Here is a 20,930-nt window from a genome sequence, read left to right on the forward strand (position 1 = left end):
GCAAATATCTATATGGACATAATTGAGCTTACAAAAAATAATGCCAACACATTACACAAGTTCATATAAAATTCCTTTAAAAAAATCTTTAAGGATTTCAAGAGAAGGAAATACAATATTCATTTTCTATCACGTCCCAAGAGTAACTACTTTATGTTACAATGATCTTGAAATAAAACAGCCTTATCCACTTTCCCAATCCTTGCCAATAGATGGTCACTCCCCCAAAGGTCCACAGGTCTCACTGCAAGCTTTAAGATGGGGTCAAGAGAGTCCAAAAGAAAGTTTTAAAACAGCAGTATTTCATTTTCTTTTCTATAATCAACCATTTCTAAGAATAAGGTACAGTGGGGGAGGGGGATTCTTAAATTCTAATTACACTAGAAGTTCAGAAAGAGTTTTAAAGATGGACCCCTGAGACACTCCATCATCCTAAAAGAAGAGGAGTAGGCAGCAAAGGTGACTAAGTAGGAAAACCAAGAAAGAGTGGTACTGGTGAAGCCAAGTTAAGAAAGCTTACCCAGCAGGAGAAAGTAAATGATGACAAGTATGGCTGATAGACGAAGTAGGATGAAGACAAAGAACTGACCACTGCATTCAGCAACATGGAAGTCACTACTATAGAAGCAGTTTCTATTAGCTGAAGTCTGATACTGATAAAAGTAGAATTAAGAGACTGGGAAAAGAGAATAGGGATGGTGGGCATGGACAAGGTTGGAGTTTGATGAAAAAGGGAACAAAAGAAAGGGAGTGGAAATTGGTAGGGAAAAGGTGTCAAGAGAAGATTTTTTATTCTTTAAGACTAGAGAACTAGCAAAATATCTATACACTGACAAGAATGATCCAGCACGAAACAAAAAAAGTTGATCATGTAATCAAGATACAGAAGAAACAGTGAAATTATATCCATAGTAATTAAAATGGGATGATGAGAAAGAGTTCAAAAGTTAGAAAAAGGGATAATTTAAAAAAAGGATACTACATTCATGGTGATAGATGGAAAAGCAAAATAGTATTAAATAAATACTTTTATCTCTTACACCATATTTCTTAATGTGGGAACAGTCGGAAGGAAGCCAGCTTAAAAATAACATATTGAAAAACAGTGACCTACATAAATGAAAAATACACACACACATACACATGCATGCACGCATGCAGTACCTCTATGTCTCTAACGGTAAATCTGCCATACACAGGTTTTCTTCAAAGTTAGAATCAAATTCTTGCTTTAGTAACTGTGTCTAAAGTTTAGCCCTCCTAACACTAACAAGAACATTTTTCACTTGGATACTGAGGCACAGAGCAGCATGAAGAAAGCGACATTGCCCGGTATAATGCAAGCTCCAAAAAAGCTGCTCTTTGTGTACCCAACCCAACAGGCATGTTTTTACAAGATTGAAACAGGTTAAATGACATATTAAGAAAAACTTACCAAAATAAAAAAAAAGAGAGAGAGAACAATGGTCATAAAACAAATCATAAAGAATGTGTGTAAAGAAGAGAGGAGGCTGTTGGTAAGCAGTTGACCTAAAAACAAACAGAAAGTTTATAACTGGCATTTCTAAAATAGTACCAGTACTGGTCAACAAAGAACACTTCTCAATTATGAACAATAACAACACAAATGACTATCGTTGTATAACTTGAGTGTTTTATTGAGGAGAACAGAGAAGAAATGTGTTAAGCCAGTAAAAATAACTGACTCATATTTACAGTGAGGCATGTAAACAGATTTCAAAGTAATACAGATTCTTATAGATAGACCTGGTCAATAATGGTAAATCCAAGTAGAAGAATCAGATTTAAAGCACAGTCAATAAAAAAATATGTAATAACAAAGTGGAAAGTCAAATTACAAGAATTCTAGAATATCTGAAGAGGCTGAAAATATCCAATTGATAGATTTACATAAAAATTTTTATGCATCATATTTTATTGGATTGGATTTTTTGACTCATTTTGAGAGTGGAAAACAGTAATAAATATATAGAAATTAAGAGAAAAAAATTTCACTTTCTGTTGGTATTAATTTTAAAAAACAGTATTTCAGGAAATTTGTTCTTTCTAATAATAATCTATTAAATAAGTCAATGACCAAATAAATAATAAATATCCAATAATTAATAGGAAATCAGACTCAACTATTAAATACTTTTAAGGGGGAAAAATTTTAAAGATAGTTAAAATCGTTTATTAAAAAAAAAAAAAAAAAAAAACTTAAGCACCCATAATCTGAAACTTGAAAACTGCCATACAGGAAATGTTCATAAATGGGGTATTAATAAAAGCACATTTTTGCTTTTCAAAATTCTAATTTTAAACTTTTTTAGAGAAAACTTTCTGTATGATTTAGGACACTTGTGTCATATATAACACAAACACCAATAAACAGAATCCTATGCCCTAAAAAAAAAATTAAGTAAACTTTAAGAGTGTTCTTTTATTTCTGAATCTTACCAGTATATGATGTCAAGATATATCAAATACATGACTTATATTTTTACCAATAACCAGTGAGACTGAACTTGAGGTCGATAAAACAAACTCTGATGGCTAATATATTTTGACATTAAATTTCATGATTTTTTGACAACTTGAGCATGAGACTGGAAATGATTTAAGGTCAAGAATAATACTGATAAAAGAAAACCATAGAAACTTTAAATTGAAAACGCTCCTCACTTCACAAAGTGAAAGAGTTCAAAGAGATTAAGTATTTTTCAAGTTTGCTAGCTTCAAGCTAGTAAAGAGCAAAGCAGGAACCAGAAAAGTGACATTCAACTGGGTTTTCTTTCATGTGCCTCAGTCTACATAACTAAACATGCCAAAGTCCTCACACTGACACTGACCTCTTCTCCAAAACCAGAATCACTACAATGCTAAATTATTATTCTAAAACACTGAGCACCCAATATATATATTTCAGGCACATATTAATTTTCTAGAGCATGTGTGCTCAGTCATGTCCAACTCTTTGCAACTCCATGGACTGTAGTCTGCCAGGTTCCTCTGTCCAGGGAATTTTCCAGTCAAGAATACTCGAGTGGGTCGTCATTACCTTCTCCAGGGTATCTTCCCAACCCAGGGACTGAATGTGCATCTCTTGCATCTCCTGCATTGGCAGGTGGAATCTTTACCACTGAGCGACCTGGGAAGCCCCTAATTTTCTAGAGGATAATGTTTAGAAATGTTAATCAATGACTTTTAACCTGAACCTATGGTAAAATTAAATTTTACAATACAACTCTTTATGCATGTATTTAAACAAATCTCAAACAATGGTTTCAGAGAGAAGGAATGATGAAATGGTTATACCTAAAGTCTCTATAAATCACTATGCTTAATTAAATTTCATTATTCACAGTAATCGTGTTCTATAAAGTTGCCATAAATACCAAACAAGTGTTTCTAACAGAAATACAGGATTAAGTTCCTGCAAGCCTCTAGTCACATTTTTCCAACTGATCAATACATAATCTTTTCATATGTGTATTTCTATTTAAAGACATGCTATTTATTAATAATATGTAATAGATTCATTAACACTGAAGTCAGTCAACAGGACTAGAAACTCAAGCCTGAATGAAGCTTATCTAACATGTATGCTCTCCATAAGGCACATCACAACACCAGGCAGCCCCTCAAAGCAGCTTAGGGATCGTTTTAAACAGCACAATCACCAAAAACAAGCACGGCAAGTTTTTAGTGAAAAATATTTCACTAAACAGACGATGAAATGGACACTTGTTTAGAATATGAAAGCTGAAACAAGAAAGCAGAATGTCACCTTGTTAGATGACATTAGACTTAGATGGGAAAGTCCATGAAGGTGACTCAAATATTTTGCCACTCTGTGCATGCAAACATCTACAAATTACTCTGAAAGTACCACAAGTACTGAATTTTGGTGCTACAGATAAAGTTTAATGAGTAGGCAAATTCACAAACGAAGAACCTTCAAATAATGAGGCTGGATTTACCTACTGTATCTAAATCCTGTAGATGGTACACCGATTGTGATTCAAGAGACACACAGTATTCTGAGATATCTTATCTGTGAAGAAGCCACAGCATTACTTATTTATTGCTACGGTTCTGGTAAACTACAAAGGATAAATGATCAAAGAAATTAAAAGCTCAACATAGGTATTCATCACTAAATTTTTCACATATGAATCAAAAGAGCACATAGCCCATATTAAGATTTTGTGTAAAACAATGGCTGGAGACAGAACAGGGAGCAGGGGTACCACTTCTCCTCCTATTAAATGGAGAGCACAGGCTTCTCCTGGCAACATGAAAGTCCAGAGAGGCCTGAACTAAGGGCATCTAAAGGAAGAGATGCTAGTCAAAGCTACAGTTTTTCCAGTAGTCATGTATGGATGTAAGAGTTGGACTATAAAGAAAGTTGAGTGCTGAAGAATTGATGCTTTTGAACTGTGGTGTTGGAGAAGACTCTTGAGAGTTCCTTGGACTGCAAGGAGATCCAACCAGTCAATCCTAAAGGAAATCAGTCCTGAATATTCAATGGAAGGACTGATGTTGAAGCTGAAATTCCAATACTTTGGCCACCTGATGCAAAGAAATGACCCACTGGAAAAGACCCTGATGCTGGGAAAGATTGAAGGTGGGAGGAGAAGGGGACGACAGATGATGAGATGGTTGGATGGCATCACCAACTCGATGGACATGAGTTTGAGTAAGCTCTAGGAGTTGGTGATGGACAGGGAAGCCTGGTATTTTTCAGTCCATGAGGTTGCCAAGAGTCAGACAAGACTGACTGACTGAACTGAACTGATTATGATAACTGCTATTAAAAAAAAATCAATAATTAGGTTACTGAGATAAAATAGAAATACTGTGACTTTCCGCAAGTTCTAGAAAATATAGGTGACTTTTAGTCATTATAGCTGGTTAATCTAACAGCACTTCAGACCTAATTTCAGTGTTTTTTTAAAAAGTTTCCCATGAACTTTTAAGTTTCTTACGAACACTATTTCACAAAAGACGTCTGATTATTCATAACCATTTGAACTGCTTATATTAGGCTGCCTAAAGGAGTTAAAGCAGGCACAGTATACCTGTTAAAGTGAGCTCTGAGAGCCCTTTTCAGAAGGAATTAGAGCTGTGAGCCTCCAAAGAAGATTCCCAGGCAAAGACTGACTGTGAAATCGCAGCAGTCACTGAGGAACACTGGTTACCTGACATACACTGGGTGATCTAAGAAACCTGCCAAAGCCTCCGAAGGACTGTGCAACACTAACGTTTCAAAAACCACTATGATTGATCTACAGTCATTTAAGAAGTTTTAAGACATAGATGGCAGGAAAATCAACCAAATTGTACTGATCATCAAAGCTTGGAATCACTTTCTGTAAGCAAGGTCGGTTTGTCCCTGAATCCTAAAAAAGCCTCCCTAATCACCAAGATTTCTTCTCTGACCACACCACTTAGTAAAACTCCAGCTTCATATTCTGAACTCTCTATATGACAAATTAATATTTATTATTAACCACTATGCTCAAACTGATTAAAAGTAAGTATCTGGGATACATACTAAATACCACTTACTTATCACTCTGCTACTCAAAATCCACCAAGAGCTTCCCATCTCACTCACAATGAAAGTCATTTTTTAAAAAATTGTTGCCTGTTAGGCCTTGTATGATATATGCCATCCCACCACTCTGAGCTCATATTCTGCTATTCTCTTTTTCACCTTGCTCCACTCTTTCTGTCCTTGCTCTTTCTGAAAGAGGAAAATATGCTGCTACCTCAGAGTCTGTGCACTGGATAAAGCTTCTGCCTAATGCTCTCCCTCACATATCTGTATGGTTCTTTCCATTATTTTCTTCAGGACTCTTTTCAAAATCCTCTAACAAATGCACTTTTCCTAATAATCTTACTCAAAATAATCATTCCCTTCAGCTCAGTTCAGTTGCTAAGTCGTGTCCGACTCTGCAACCCCATGGACTGCAGTACGCCAGGCTTCCCTATCTATTACCAACTCCCGGAGCTTACTCAAACTCATGTCCATCAAGTCAGTGATGCCATCTAACCACTTCATCCTCTGTCGTCCCCTTCTCCTCCTGCCTTCAATCTTTCCCAGCATCTGGGTCTCTTCAAATGAGTCAGCTTTTCACATCAGGTGGCCAAAGTATTTGAGTTTCAGCTTCAGCATCAGTCCTTCCAATGAATATTCAGGACTGACTTCCTTTAGGATTGACTGTTTGGATCTCCTTGCAGTTCAAAGGACTCTCAAGAGTCTTCTCCAATACCACAGTTCAAAAGCATCAATTCTTCAGCGCTCAACTTTCTTTATAGTCCAACTCTCACATCCATACATGACTACTGAAAAAAACCATAGCTTTGACTAGACGGACCTTTGTTGGCAAAGTAATGTCTCTGCTTTTTAATATTCTGTCTAGGTTGGTCACGGCTTTCTTCCCAAGGAGCAAGTGTCTTTTAATTTCATGGCTGCAGTCAACATCTGCAGTGATTTTGGAGCCCCAAACAATAAAGTCTACCACTGTTTCCACTGTTTCCCCATCTATTTGTCATGAAGTGATTGGACTGGATGCCATGATCCTCGTTTTCTGAATGTTGAGTTTTAAGCCAACTTCTTCACTCCCCTCTTTGACTTTTATCAAGATTCTCTTTAGCTCTTCTTCGCTTTCTGCCATAAGGGTCGTGTCATCTGCATATCTGAGGTTATTGATATTTCTTCCGGCAATCTTGATTACAGCTTGTGCTTCATCCAGCCTGGCATTTTGCATGATGTACTCTGCATATATGTTAAATAAGCACGGTGACAATATACAGCCTTGACATACTCCTTTCCCGATTTGGAACCACTCTGTTGTTCCATGTCCAGCTCTAACTGTTGCTTCCTGACCTGCATACAGATTTCTCATGGGGCAGGTCAGGTGGTCTGGTATTCCCATCTCTTTAAGACTTTTCCACAGTTTGTTGTGATCCACATAGTCAAAGGCTTTGATGTAGTCAATAAAGCAGAAATAGATGTTTTCTGGAATAGATGTTTTCTTGCTTTTTTGATGATCCAACGGATGTTGGCAATTTGATCTCTGGTTCCTCTGCCTTTTCTAAATCCAGATTGAACATCTGGAAGTTCATGGTTCACGTACTGTTGAAGCCTGGCTTGGAGAATTTTGAGCATCACTTTGCCAGTATTTTTCGTTCCCTGGCCTCACATCATCCCCCCCCCTTTGCCCTGCTTCATTCTTCTCCATAGTACTGTGTCAAAGCACTGTAATATTGTCTGTTATACACAGTGCCCATCTATCTATCCGTTAATTTCTTCCTATATTATCTGCCTCTTCCCACCAGAATTTAAGCTACACAAGGAAAAAAGACTTTCCTTTTTCACCAGTATTTTCAGGACCTACAAAAATGCTTGGCTTAGTAGGTCCTCAACACATTTATTGAGTAAATAGTTATTAAACCTTGTTAAAGCCAGCCATATGCTGAGCAATTATTCCTCATTAAAGAAGACCTACAAGCCAGGTACAAAAAAGTACCAATTATTTAAAACGCAGTTTTTAAAGTTCTGATCTGTACTGAACAAGCACTTACAGTACTCTTGAAACTGACAGGATATAAATCTAAAACCTTAACATTTTTTATAAATTATCATCCTCTAAGTCATAAAAATAATTTTTACCTTTATCAATTTTTTTGCTATTTTCAGCAGATGCTTTAAAAAATGTGTGACTAAAAAGATTAATACTTCAAAAACACATAATTTGTTGAGTATGTCTAGTTCCACATCTCACATAGTGCAGCCGGCTGGGAAATCACATGTGCAGCTTAAAAGTGAAAATCTTGCAGGGACTGCAAAATGGGCTGAACAGATTCTTAGTGCTGTAGATGAACAGAAGCAACAACACAGGGCAGGCACATCATGCAGCATCATATAGGCAGCACGCATTCATCAAGTTTCAGGGTTCTGACCTGAACATTTTAAATTCACAAGCCTCATCAATTACATACATCTTTACTAGAGAGGATGCATAACCGTTTCTCAGTTCACGTGACAATATCTACTTTTTATATGTTATTTAAATTACAGTACATATTTTTGTTTGGCCACATTTAATTCCTCATCCCTATTCAACTCCACTACATCTGCAGTCTGGATTTACCACACTGAAACTGAATTTCAAACTGGCTGCCAAATCCCACTGGGTCTTTTACCATTTTTGTAGCTTTTTACATGACTGAACAATGACTCCCTTCTCTTTACAGCTCTCAGGTCTCTTAGTTTCCCTTGATAGCATCCTTTTGTTGGTATTGTTCCACAGGCAGCACCTTTGTTCTCCACTGCCAGCTCCTTCCTTCTCTGAAATTTCTTTGCAACCTTGGGTTTTAAGTATCACACAGAAGTTAATGACAACCAACTCCACTCTCTCCAGCCAAACTCCTCCACTGAGTCCAAACTCCTCCATAGCTTTATCAAGATATCCCACAGCTGCCTCAAATTCATTGTTTTAAAACCCAAATTCCTGTACACACTCTCTCAGAATTCTTAGATCCTCTTCCTATTTTCTAGTCAGCTGCAGATTAAGAAAATCTGATGGCTTGCCCTCTTCAATTTCCTTCTACTATCCTCTCCCCTGAGCAACTCAATTCTAAAGCCATTAAGTGGAGTCAGGTGTATGTGGGGGATGGTGGGAGGAAAAAGCCTGACTAAGAAGGGTGAGGAGTGATCCACACCGTGGAGAAGGCAGGATGCTGTCAAGCGCCCACAGGGATACGCAGGGTGTGGGGGCCGCTGCTCAGATGCCCCTTCACAGAATCTGCTACAGGAGCAGAGCTGCTCCACAGCCCTCAGCCACCTCATCCTGGAATCCACTGTAACAGGAATACCTGCCATGCTTCCTCGAGGCTTCCCCAGCAAACAAACGATGGAGCACGGTAGAAATGCCCCAACAAGCTAACTGTCTGGATGGGACTCCCTGCCCATCTGTTTCTCTGGGGACCCGACCTGACAGAGAAGGTATTCAGGTACTGTTGTCAAAAACACTTGGGATGATATAAAAATGTTCTGGAAGATACCACAAAATGGTTACCTTCATTAAACAAAGGTCATTTTGCTCCAGAATATTTAAAGAATATCTTCTGCTATGTAAAGAAATCCAGTGGCTTAGCTAAGGAAAAGTTCTCAACAGGGTATGTGAGCTGAAAGGGGTCCTTTCAACACAACAGAAGAACAGAGTTTGTTTTATATTAATGCTCTGAAGATGAAGAATGGCTGCAGATTTCACACTCTTCAGTCTCTAATGGTTTTGACTTCAAGGGACAAGGTTTTTGGATTTAAAAGGAAAATGCACTTCTGGAAAACACGTGTTACAAAAAAGAAAACTTGAAATGTTTCCACTGCTGCTGGAGCTCCAGTGAAGAAGATACCTGCAAGTCTCAAGTCTCATCAGAAACCACCTGGGGAAGCTGCAGAACACACTGAACTTATTTTCTTTCCCTTTCAAAACAAGTGTATCAATGAACAGGTTCTCTTTTCCTGAATCATCTGATTGCAAGAAGCTGACTTGAAAAAAAAAAAAAGTAAGAAGCTGAAGTCCAATACATTCAAGATGAGTTTTACTGATCTGCCCAGAAAAGTTCTGGATTTCTGCGAAGAAAAGAATATCCTGCTATTCATAGGAAACAATGAACATTATGCTGCAGTTTCAACTTCTCATACATTTGAACAATCTTTTATTTATTCAGTGAACATTTAAAATAGTAAGCTAAAAACATGCTCTCATTTTAGTTGAAAGAAAAATTTGTATGTGATTGCTTATCTCATGTTTGACCCTGAATGGCATTTCTAAAGCAAAAAATAAGCACATGAGATAAATACAATTTTTACATCAAAAAGGTAAATTTACAATAAAGAGGTAAATATAATTTTTAAGATTCAAAAACAATACTTTCAGCATATATGAGCCTATAAAAGAAGTAATTTTCTAACTGTTTGGCCTATATTTGAACTTGATCATGTCACTGAATAAGCAAATGCTTTTTCAAAGTTTTATATAAAATTGTGTCTACGGAATATTTTTATTCATATTATTTTGGCTTATGGTTTTGGTTGCTTTACTATTCAGCACTGTCAATAAATTTTCATGTTGTTAAAATTAATTTACAACCTTTATTTAAATTAAATCTGCTGAGTCCACATTAAGAAAAATTAAGTCCCATTTTGGTTTAAGCTAGTTACATGAAATTAATTATGTTTCTAATAAGTTCGCAAAATTCATGGAATGATAAGAGATTAATCTCTCTTTTTTTTTTTTGCCACACTGTGTGGCTTGTGGGATCTTCATTCTCTGACCAGGGATTGAACCCAGGCCCTCAACAGTGAAAGCAACGAGTCCTAACCACTGGCCCACAGGGGAATTCCCTAAAATAGATTAATTTAAAGTAAGCTAAGCTTAATTAGCAGGGTGTTGTATTTTTTCCCCTAAGACAAGATGGCTAAAATGTTTAGTCTTGAATACTGGGGCAGAAAGGAGGAATGCTCTTACATGTATGGTATTTCATGTGGATTTCAAATAGCAAAAATTTGTGATAACGCCTATTTGGACAAGGTTAAGAAGGTAAAGTTGAAAAAAAGAAAAAACTGGAATTTCCTCTGTCTGCTCAATTAACTTGAATTGGAGCTGACATCCTCTGTGGGAAGGAGGAATTACACAAAAAGAAGAGGCTAATAAATTTACCAAATATAAACATGTTCACAGGGGGAAAAAAGCATCCTATACTCAAAAGCGCACTGACAATTATCAATGAATCACTGTATCTACATCTTAACTGTTCAAGCTACCACGAGTCATAGATAAAATAAATTTTAAGTGTTTCCCTAGTATAAGAATACTGAGGAAGGCTGGAAGCGAATATCAGTATTAGGACAAACTGAAATTACGCTTACTTAATAGGAAGCAATGAGAGCAACACATCATCACTCCTGTGATATTCCTGTCAACAAATTCATGAACTGAATCCACAAATGAGGAAACAGGAGACAAACTCAAATTAAGGGTCCTAGTTCAAAATGGCCTGCAATCTTCAAGAGTTAAAGGGATGGGGAAAAAAAAAAAAAAAGATCAAGGGACTATTCTGGATACATGATAATAAATGCAACACATGATATTGAATGGAATCTTGGTCTTATATGAGATACTATTTGAAAAACTGGTGAAACTCAAATGAGGTCTAAGGAATAGACAATCTTATATAGTAATATCCTGATTTTAATGGTTATATTGTGATTATTCAGAAGAATGTCCCTGTTTATAAGAAATGCATACTCAAGTGTTTGAGGGTGGCAGTACATCATTTTGATGACTTATCAAACGGTTCTGGGGCACAATATATTCTTAGTACTGTACTTGGAACTTTTCTGAATGTTAAATAGGGAGAAAAGGAGAAATCTGGATATTATCCTGCTTCCTATCATCTGTTACAAACTACCCTTGCCTGTCCCCACATCTCTGTCACCCACTTACTTCATCCCTAAGTCTACCTGAGTCCACCTCTTAAATAGCCTTACACTCAATCCCATCTTTCTAGTACTGTTTAATAAGCACATGCTATCTGCTTCTTGCCCAAATGATTTGCGTAACGTCCCTAGTAATCTCCCTACCTTTGTCTCCTGCCCCTCTCATCTACCCTCTATACTGCTGCCACAACAGGAAATGTCAACAACTTAGCGGCAGTTTCTGAACTTTTTACATGCTGAACCCTTTGTTCAGATAAGAGAAAAGCATTGAACAGGTGAAGAGAGAGCAGCGGAGAAGAGAAACTGTGCACAGAGAGAATGAGCAACCCTCGGGTGACTCTGCAAAACTTCTGAAAACTACTATTCTGTAGGATAAATCTAAACTCCGAAGCACAGTACATAAGACACACCTAATCTGGTCTCACTTCCATCCAGCTTCAATATACACTGGTCTGCCTTTATATTCAATAACTTTTCTCACAGACTATAAACTAAAAAGCTTGGTGATTACAGATTTTTAAAACATAAAACTATAAATGTCCATCTTAAGTTGTTAGCAGATATTTCTATTTCTTTGTGATAGTTTAAGACTGAAGTCTACTGAAAAAACTCTATGACTGTGCAGATATCTCCTACAAGTCTTTTGGGGCTTCTCTTGTGGCTCAGCTGGTAAAGAATCCACCTATGATACGAGAACCCTGGTTTCAATCCCTGGGTTGGGAAGATCCCCTGGAGAAGGGAATGGCTACCCACTCCAGTATTCTGGCCTGGAGAGTTCCACGGACCATATAGTCCACGGGATTGCAAAGAGTTGAACACAACTGAGCGACTTACACTTCACTTTCACAAGTCTTTCAGGGAGAGTGGCTATCATCACTGCTTGGAGCAAGAACGGTGTCAGGTTTGGATACGAAAGCTGAAATCTGGGTTAGAAAGGTAAATGATCACGGAATTCAGTCAATGTTGTAATTGAGCTGTTCACCATTCAAATTTTAAAAGAGTGGGAAAAAATGAGTAAAACACAAATAGTTGACTATTTATCCTCTAATAGTTGACTATTAGAGAGTTGATAAACATGCAAAAATGTACTCAATAGCATCAGCCATCAAGGAGATGCAAATTAAATCACATGCAAAAACAACTTCTCATTCACAAGAACTACTAAAAAAATTAAAAGCAACCAAACACCACCAAATGTTGGGGAAAACAGGAAACAACTGAAACTCTTGTACTTGACTACTGGACTTGTAAAACGGTATCACCACAGTAGAAAACCACTTGGTGGTTTCTTATAAAAATACATACTCTTTGAGCTAGCACATACACTCCTAGGTACTTAACCAAGAGAAACGTCTTCAAAAAAGGCTGGTACAAGAATGCTTATATTATAGCAGCTTTATTCAGAATAGCCAAAACTGAAAACAACTCAAATATTCACTAGCAGAAGAATGGATATACTGAATTGTATTTGTACAATGGAATAGTACACAGAGACAAAAAAGAATGCACTCTGATACATGCAACAACACGGATGACAAAAACAGTATGTTGAACGAAAGAAGTCAAACACAAAGAGCAACGCTATGTACTTCTACTTATATGACATTTACAAATACACAGAACTAATCTACAGTGATAATAATCAGAACAGTAGCTGCCTAAGTGTGGACTGAATGGAATGAGTATGAGGGAAATTTGGGGAGTGACAGAAATATTCTATGTATCAATAGAGGTACTGGTTATGGTTACACATACGTAAGTATATACATTTGTCAAAACTCATCTGTACATTTCATTTTAGATAAAAGCACCTCAATTAAAAGTGTACAATTAACTGAAGACAATGCAAAAACTTCTCTGCCTTCCTTGACGCCCAACGTCAGACTGTTACAGGCTGAAGAAGGCTTAGGTTTTGCTCTGGGCCCTAGTTGAAAAGATAGCAACACATCCTGAAACATCCTGCAGCAAGTAGAGAGAATTTGGAATGAAGAATAGGATATGGCCACATAAGCAACCACACTAGAGGAAACAACATGTGAAGCCACTCCCTACAGAGCCAGTGATCACAGGACCAAAGAAAGCCAGAACTTCCTAAATTTCAGAAGTAACTCAGCATCTTTAAGGAAAGTCTCAACACCATCACAATGAGCAAGTACCAACTCAAATCCTTTACCTTTGGCCACTACTCTGCCTCACTACCATTTTTACAAGGTTTTAAACGAGAAAAAGCATACCACTATAATATAGAAAATGGATTGTCTATAGAAAACCAGTGAGTCTGTTTGTTAAATAGGGTTCCCATCTTGATGAGCATAGTTTTAGCATGGCAACTGTAGTAAGCCACACACAGTAAAAAATGTCATCTTGTTATGTGCTTTTTATAAATTTAAGGATCCTGCTCTCATCTGCTGTTGCTTGATCTCCTCAGGCCTGGGTCCCTGGAAATTCTAGTCAGTATCTATGCAATTAGAACCCAGGTACTCTTGCCTGAATTTCTTTTCTTGCTCTCAGGCAAAACAATGACCTCATTTAGATTAATATGCCAGAGAAACACTATTCACAGGCAGACTCTCAGAAACAATCACTCCATCTTCCTCTTCAAATTCCTGGCAGGAAGACTAAGTGGACACATTGGGGGAAGATACTGCCTGACTGCACTGCACACAAGGTGTCTTCAGAAAATGTGTATTTGAACTGAAAAGACACACGATTTAAACTCTATCATGTGCCAGGCACTGGGGATACAATGCGTACCAGAGACATAAACCATGCATCTAAAAATCAGAGTGTAAAGGCACTGCTTATAAAAAATGAGACAAACATCTGCTCTAGCTAAACCTTTGTAAAATATGTGGATTAAAAATAAATAAATAAACTTCTAAAAGTTACATAATTATAGTTGAAACCAGGTAAAATAAACTTCATTCTAGCCTGGTTGCATCACTGCTTACCGATGTCTATAGTGACTGAAAAAGCAAAAAGAATACAGCAAAAACCATCACCACTACCAAGAAACAAAGAAACAATAGTGAAAGTGAAAGTCGCTCAGTTTTGTCCAACTCTTTGTGACCGCACGGACTAGCCAGGCCAGAACTCCAGAGTGGGCAGCCGCTCCCTCCTCCAGGGGACCTCCCCAGCGCAGGGACCGCATCCAGGTCTCCCGCACGGCAGTGATTCTTTATCAGGTAGGCCACCTGGGAAGCCCAATCAGAAATTCAAGAAGAAACAATTATAATTCACTCAAAACTATTCTTTCTTTTTTAGTAATGACTAAGCTATTATTTTTTAAATAGTAAGAAGTATGATTTTCTTACAAAGACCTTTTCTGTGTACATGGAAATAAAGCAACACTGTAATAATGATTAAATCAGTAAACTAGATCCTTATATAATGACCTGTAATTTTTCAGACAAGAAATTTTAAAATTTTTTCAGGTTATAGAACAGCATTTCTGGGCAAACCCAACAAGGCAGTGGTTGTACAACATTCTCAAACTTCCAAACACCCTCAATTTCAGTACAAACAATGCTGTGTTGTACACTCAATCTAAAACTAAGAGGCAGCCTTGTGGGTTAGTCACAACTTGAATTCCTTATCACAATGACGATGGAATAAGGATTTTACCACTAAACTCAGCCATTCAAATAACTGGGAAGTCAATAACAATGGTTATCACTGCTCTCCAGAACTACTGATTTTCAGATCTATTTGAAGGAATATTTCTTAAAACTTTCAAGTTTCTGGATAGGAATCCTTCATACTGAAGTTATTCCTCTCCCCTAGACAAAAGTAGAGGGTTAAGTCAAAAGAACAGTAATAATTAATTGAAAGCCATAAAACATGTCTTTGTTTTTCTACAGCAGCAATTCAATTACTCCAGCTATAAAAAATAAAATGTTAGTGGAGGGAAAAAAAATGTTAGTAGGGAATCTTACAGGTTTCTAAGAAGCCTGTTTTGTTACTTTTTTAAATATTCAAATTAGTAAAGATACTTCCACTACATTCATGTCATCAGCAAACATTCCCAGAGTGTCTACTAGGAGCTAACACTATGCTATGCACAACACATTCATTTAATCTACAACCCTGACATCATTATTTCCATTTTATAAAACAGGAAACAGCCTCGGATTAAGGTAATTTGTCTGAATATTTACAGTCAGTAAGATTTAGTAACATGTTCAAAATTCTGATATATGTGAGCCAAGGTTTATGTTCATTCCACTAGACCAACCTCCAACATAATAAAAATCCTGAAGCACCAAGAAAAACAAAAAGGACACAAGTGACAGTAACATAACACCACTACAACCATCTCTTTAATATCAAAGTCCTTTCTTGTGCTCACTTCAGCAGCACATATACTAAACGTGGAACAATACAGAGAAGATTAGCATGGCCCCAGCACAAGGATGACACACAAATTTGTGAGGTATTCCATATTTTTAAACCCCAAAGTTAGCAGAAGGAAAGACATCATAAATATCAGAGCAGAAATAAATGAAAAAGAAATGAAGGAAACAGTAGTAAAGATTAATAAAACTAAAAGCTGGTTCTCTGAGAAGATAAACAAAATTGACAAACCATTACCAGACTCATCAAGAATCAAGAAAAAGAGAAGAATCAAATCAACAAAATTAGAAATGATAGGCTATGACAGACAGTGCAGAAATACAAAGGATTAAGAAACTATTATGAGCAACTACAGCCAATAAATGAACAACCTGGGAGAAACAGACACATTCCTAGAAAAATTCCACCTGCCAAAACTGAACCAGGAAGAAGCAGTAACTAAGAGCAAGCCAATCACAAGCACTGAAACCGAAACTGCAATTTAAATAATCTCTCAAAAACCGAAAGTTCAGACCAGCTGGCTTCACAGGTGAACTTCACCAAACACTCAGAAAACAGCTAAGGCCTATCTTTCTCAAACTCTTCCAAAAAATTTCAGGGGAAGAAACACTTCCAATCTCATTCTACGTGGTCACCATCACCCTAATACTAAAACCAGATAAAGATTTCACAAAAAAAGAAAATTATAGGCCAGTTATCTCTGATGAAAATAGATACAGAAATCCTTACCAAACAATTCAACAACACTAAAAAGATCAAGTTGGGTTTATCTCAGGTATGCAAGGATTCATGCAAATCAATCAATATGATACACCATATTAACAAATTGAAAGATAAAAGCCATAGCATTTCAATATATGTAGAAAAGCTGTCGACAAAATTCAGCACCCATTTATGATAAAAATGCTTCAAACGATAGGCACAGAAGGAACCTACCGCAACATAATAAAAAGGCCATATATGATAAACCCACAGCAAACATTATTCTCAACGGTGAAAAACTGAAAGCATTCCCTCTAAGATCAGGAAAAAGACAAGGGTGCCCACTTTCTCCATTATTATTCAACATAATAAACTACTATTATGTTAGTTTCTTAAGTTCTAACTACAACAATCAGAGAAGAAAAAGAAATTAAAGGAATCCAGAGTGGAAAAAAGAAGTAAAACTCATTTGCAGATGATGTGATACTATACATGGAAAACCCTAAAGATTCTATTAGAAGATTACTAGAGCAACTCAATGAATTTAGCAAAGTTGCAGGATACAAAATCAATACACAGAAATAAGAACTTGCATTCTTATACACTAACAACAAAAAATCAGAAAGAGAAAGTAAGGAAACAACCCCATTTACCATTGCAACAAAAAGAATAAAATATCTAGGAATAAACCTACCTAAGGACACAAAAGAACTGTATACAGAAAATTGTAAGGCACTGATGAAATAAATCAAAGACAACATAAACAGATGGAGAGATACTCCATGTTCTCGGGTTGGAAGAATCAATATTGTGAAAATGACTATACTACCAAATGTAATCTACATATTCAATGAGATCCCTATCAAACTACCAATGGCATTTTTCACAGAACTAGAACAAAAAATTTCACAATTTGTATGGAAACACAAAAGATCCCAAATAGCCAAAGCAATCTTGAGAAAGAAGACTGGAGTTGGAAGAATCAAGCTTCCTCACTTCAGACTACACTACAAAGTTACAGTCATCAAGACAGAATAATAGTGGCACAAAAACAGAAATATAGACAGATGGAACAAGATAGAAAGCCCAGAGATAAGCCCACACACCTATGGGCACCTTATCTTTGACAAAGAGGCAAGATTATACAATGGAGAAATGATACTCTCTTCAGTAGTGGTGCTGGGAAAACTGGACAGCTACATGTAAAAGAAGGAAATTAGAACACTCCCTAACACCATACATAAAGATAAACTCAAAATGGATAACAGACTTAAATGTAAGACCAGAAACTATAAAACACTTAGAGGAAAATACAGCAGAACACTCTATGACATAAATGACAGCAAGATCATCTATGACTCACCTCCTAGAGTAATGGAAATAAAAACAAAAATAAACAAATGGGACCTAATTAAACTTAAAAGCTTTTGCACAGCAAAGAAAACTATGAACAAGGTGAAACGATAACTCTCAGAATGGGAGAAAAATAATAGCAAATGAAATAACTGACAAAGGATTTATCTTCAAAATATACAAGCAGCTCATGCAAATCAATACCAGAAAAACAAACAACCTAAACAAAATGTGGGCAAAAGACCTAAACAGATGTTTCTCCAAAGACGACGTACAGATAGCTAATAAACACATGAAAAGATGCTCAACATCATACATTATTAGAGAAATACAAATCAAAACTACAATGAGGTATCACCTCACATCAGTAAGGACAGCCATCATCAAAAAAAATCTACAAACAACAAATGCTGGCAAGGGTGTGGAGCAAAAAGAACCCTCCTGCACTGTTAGTGGGAATGTAAACTGATACGGCCACTATGAAGAGCAGTATGGAGAATCCTTAGGAAACCAGGAATAAAACCACCATGTGACCCGCAATCCCATGACTGGGCATGCACCCTGAGGAAACCATTAAGCAAAAAAGACACACACACCTCAATGTTCACTGCAGCACTATTACAATAGCTGGGATGTGGGAGCAACCTAGATGCCCATTAACAGATGGATACATAAAGAAGCTGTGGTACATATACGCAATGGAATATTACTCGCCCATATTTAGAATGCATTAGAGTCAGTGCTAACGAGGTAGACGAACCTAGAGCCTGTTAGACAGAGTGATATAAGTCAGAAAGAGAAACACAAATATCATATATTAAAGCATATATATGGAATCTAGAAAAACGGTACTGACGGATCTATCTGCAGGGCAGGAAGAGAGATGCAGACACAGAGGACAGACTTGTGGACATGGTGTGGCTGGTGGGGAGGAACTGAGACAGTAGCAGGGCATCGTATACACCACCATATGTAAAACAGCCAGCCAGTGGGGATATGCTGCACGGCTCAGAGAGCGCAAGCGCAGGCCCTGGGACAGCCTGGAGGGTGCGATGGGGCGGGAGGTGGCTCAGGAGGGAGGGGACATGTGCATACCTATGGTCGATGCATGCTGGTACATGGCAAAACCAACACAGCATCCGTGAACCAACCACCCTTCAATTAAAATAAATTAATTAGAATGTTTTAAAAACAAAAAAGCCCCTTCTTAAGATAAAGTCCACTCTCCTGTCTCATCATATTTCTTCCAGTTAGGAACAGGAACAGTGAGCAGGTCAGCGGTCCATTTGGTCAAAGCCAAACTGACAGTGAAAACAGCTGACCGAGGTTTATGACCGAGGTCATAAAACCCAGGGGTTAATATTAATAGTCCATGCTCAGCAGTAGATGACAATACAAATTTTACTTCTACCACTATTCAGCTATGTAAACTTGGACATATCACTCAGTGCCTTTAATCTCAGCTATCTCACCTGCAAAAGGTAACTTAAAATGGCTGCTCTACCTCACAGAGCTATTTTGAGGACTAGAGAGATAATGCATGCAAAATGTTTAAACATGTGCCTGACACATAGTGAGTACTTAATATGTTATTCTTATTAGCTAATAAATAACCTTCTGTTACCAACTTTTAGAACACGTCAAAATAGGTTACTTCATCATGAGTTAGGTATGACATAGAAGATTAGCAGTCTCTCTCTTAGAGATACGCAATTCAAATCTGAACTCAATTTGGGTATACTACTTACAAGGTTAGAGGAAGTATCTTCAAAACCAAAGCAGTTCAAAGGTTCCAAGAGGAGTGTTCAGGGTGGGGTCGGGACGGGGTGGGGGCTGAACAGATCTATTGTACACTACTGGTGGGAATGCAAACCGGTGTATAGCTCCTATGGGAACCAGCACCATATGCTCCAGAAATCCCACTTCTGGGTACATATCCAAAGGAAATGAAAACAGGATACTGAAGAGATATCTGCATCCTATGTGCATTACTCACCAATGCTAAGGTAGGGAATCAGCCTAAGTGTCCACTAATGGATGAATGGATAAAAACATGGAATCTTAAACAAAAAAAGCCAAACTCACAGAAACAGAGAAGAAACATGAATGCTAAGGAAGGTTGGTAAGAAGAAAGAAGCTTTCAGCTGTAAGATTAATAATGTCTGAGGATTTAATGTAAATCAGGATGACTAAAGTAGACAACACTGTATTAGAGAACTGAAATTTGCTAATGGAGTAGAACTTAAATGTTCTCATGGGAAAAAGAGAGAGAAATAAGTGAGGTGAGATATCGCTGTTGTTTAGTCTTTAAGTCACATCTGACTCTTTTGCAACTGAATGGACTAGAGCTCACCATACTCCTCTGTACATGGGATTTCCCAGGCAAGAATACTGGAGAGGGTTGCCATTTCCTTCTCCAGGGGATCTTCCCGACCCAGCCATCAAACCCACGTCTCTTGCACTGGCAGGCGGATTATATTTACCACTGAGCCACCAGGAAAGCCTTGGATGTGTTAATTAACTATATGGGGAAATTCATTCACAATGAATACATGTTAATATATAAATGTAGTGGTGACTATACACAGTTTAAATATCTTACAATTTTAGGTGTCAACTATAGCTTCCCTGGTGACTCAGACAGTAAAGAATCTGCCTGCAATACAGGAGACCCCAGTTCGATCCCTGGGTCAGGAATCCAGGGAAGATGCCCTGGATAAGGGAAAGGCAACCCAGTCTAGTATTCTTGCCTGGAGAACCCCATGAACAGAGAGGCCTGGTGGGCTATATATAGTCCATGGGGTTGCCAAGAGTCCGACGTGACTGACTAACACTTTCACTTTTTTTCAGACCTCAAAAAGCTAACATTAATTTCTAAAAAAGAACATTCTAACACCCTAGAAATCCCTCTTGGGAATCCATTATATACTTAAATCTATCTTCACCCACAAGAGTAACTATGACTTTTAACGCCATTGATTAATTTTGCCTATTTCTGAAATCT

The 20,930-nt window shown here is 37.4% G+C and overlaps 1 protein-coding gene and 1 non-coding gene across 2 annotated transcripts in view; one reads left to right on the forward strand and one right to left on the reverse strand.

The window, feature by feature from the left end:
- The window catches only part of FBXW7 (F-box and WD repeat domain containing 7), a 216,746-nt gene that overhangs the window by 91,245 nt on the left and 104,571 nt on the right, over positions 1 to 20,930 (reverse strand). The window lies entirely within an intron of this gene.
- LOC122695782 lies at positions 15,859 to 15,965 on the forward strand. Its single transcript, XR_006341536.1, has one exon. It is a non-coding gene; the product is annotated as a U6 spliceosomal RNA (small nuclear RNA).

The sequence above is a fragment of the Cervus elaphus genome, chromosome 5 (genome assembly GCF_910594005.1).
Source record: "Cervus elaphus chromosome 5, mCerEla1.1, whole genome shotgun sequence".
NCBI lineage: Eukaryota > Metazoa > Chordata > Mammalia > Artiodactyla > Cervidae > Cervus > Cervus elaphus.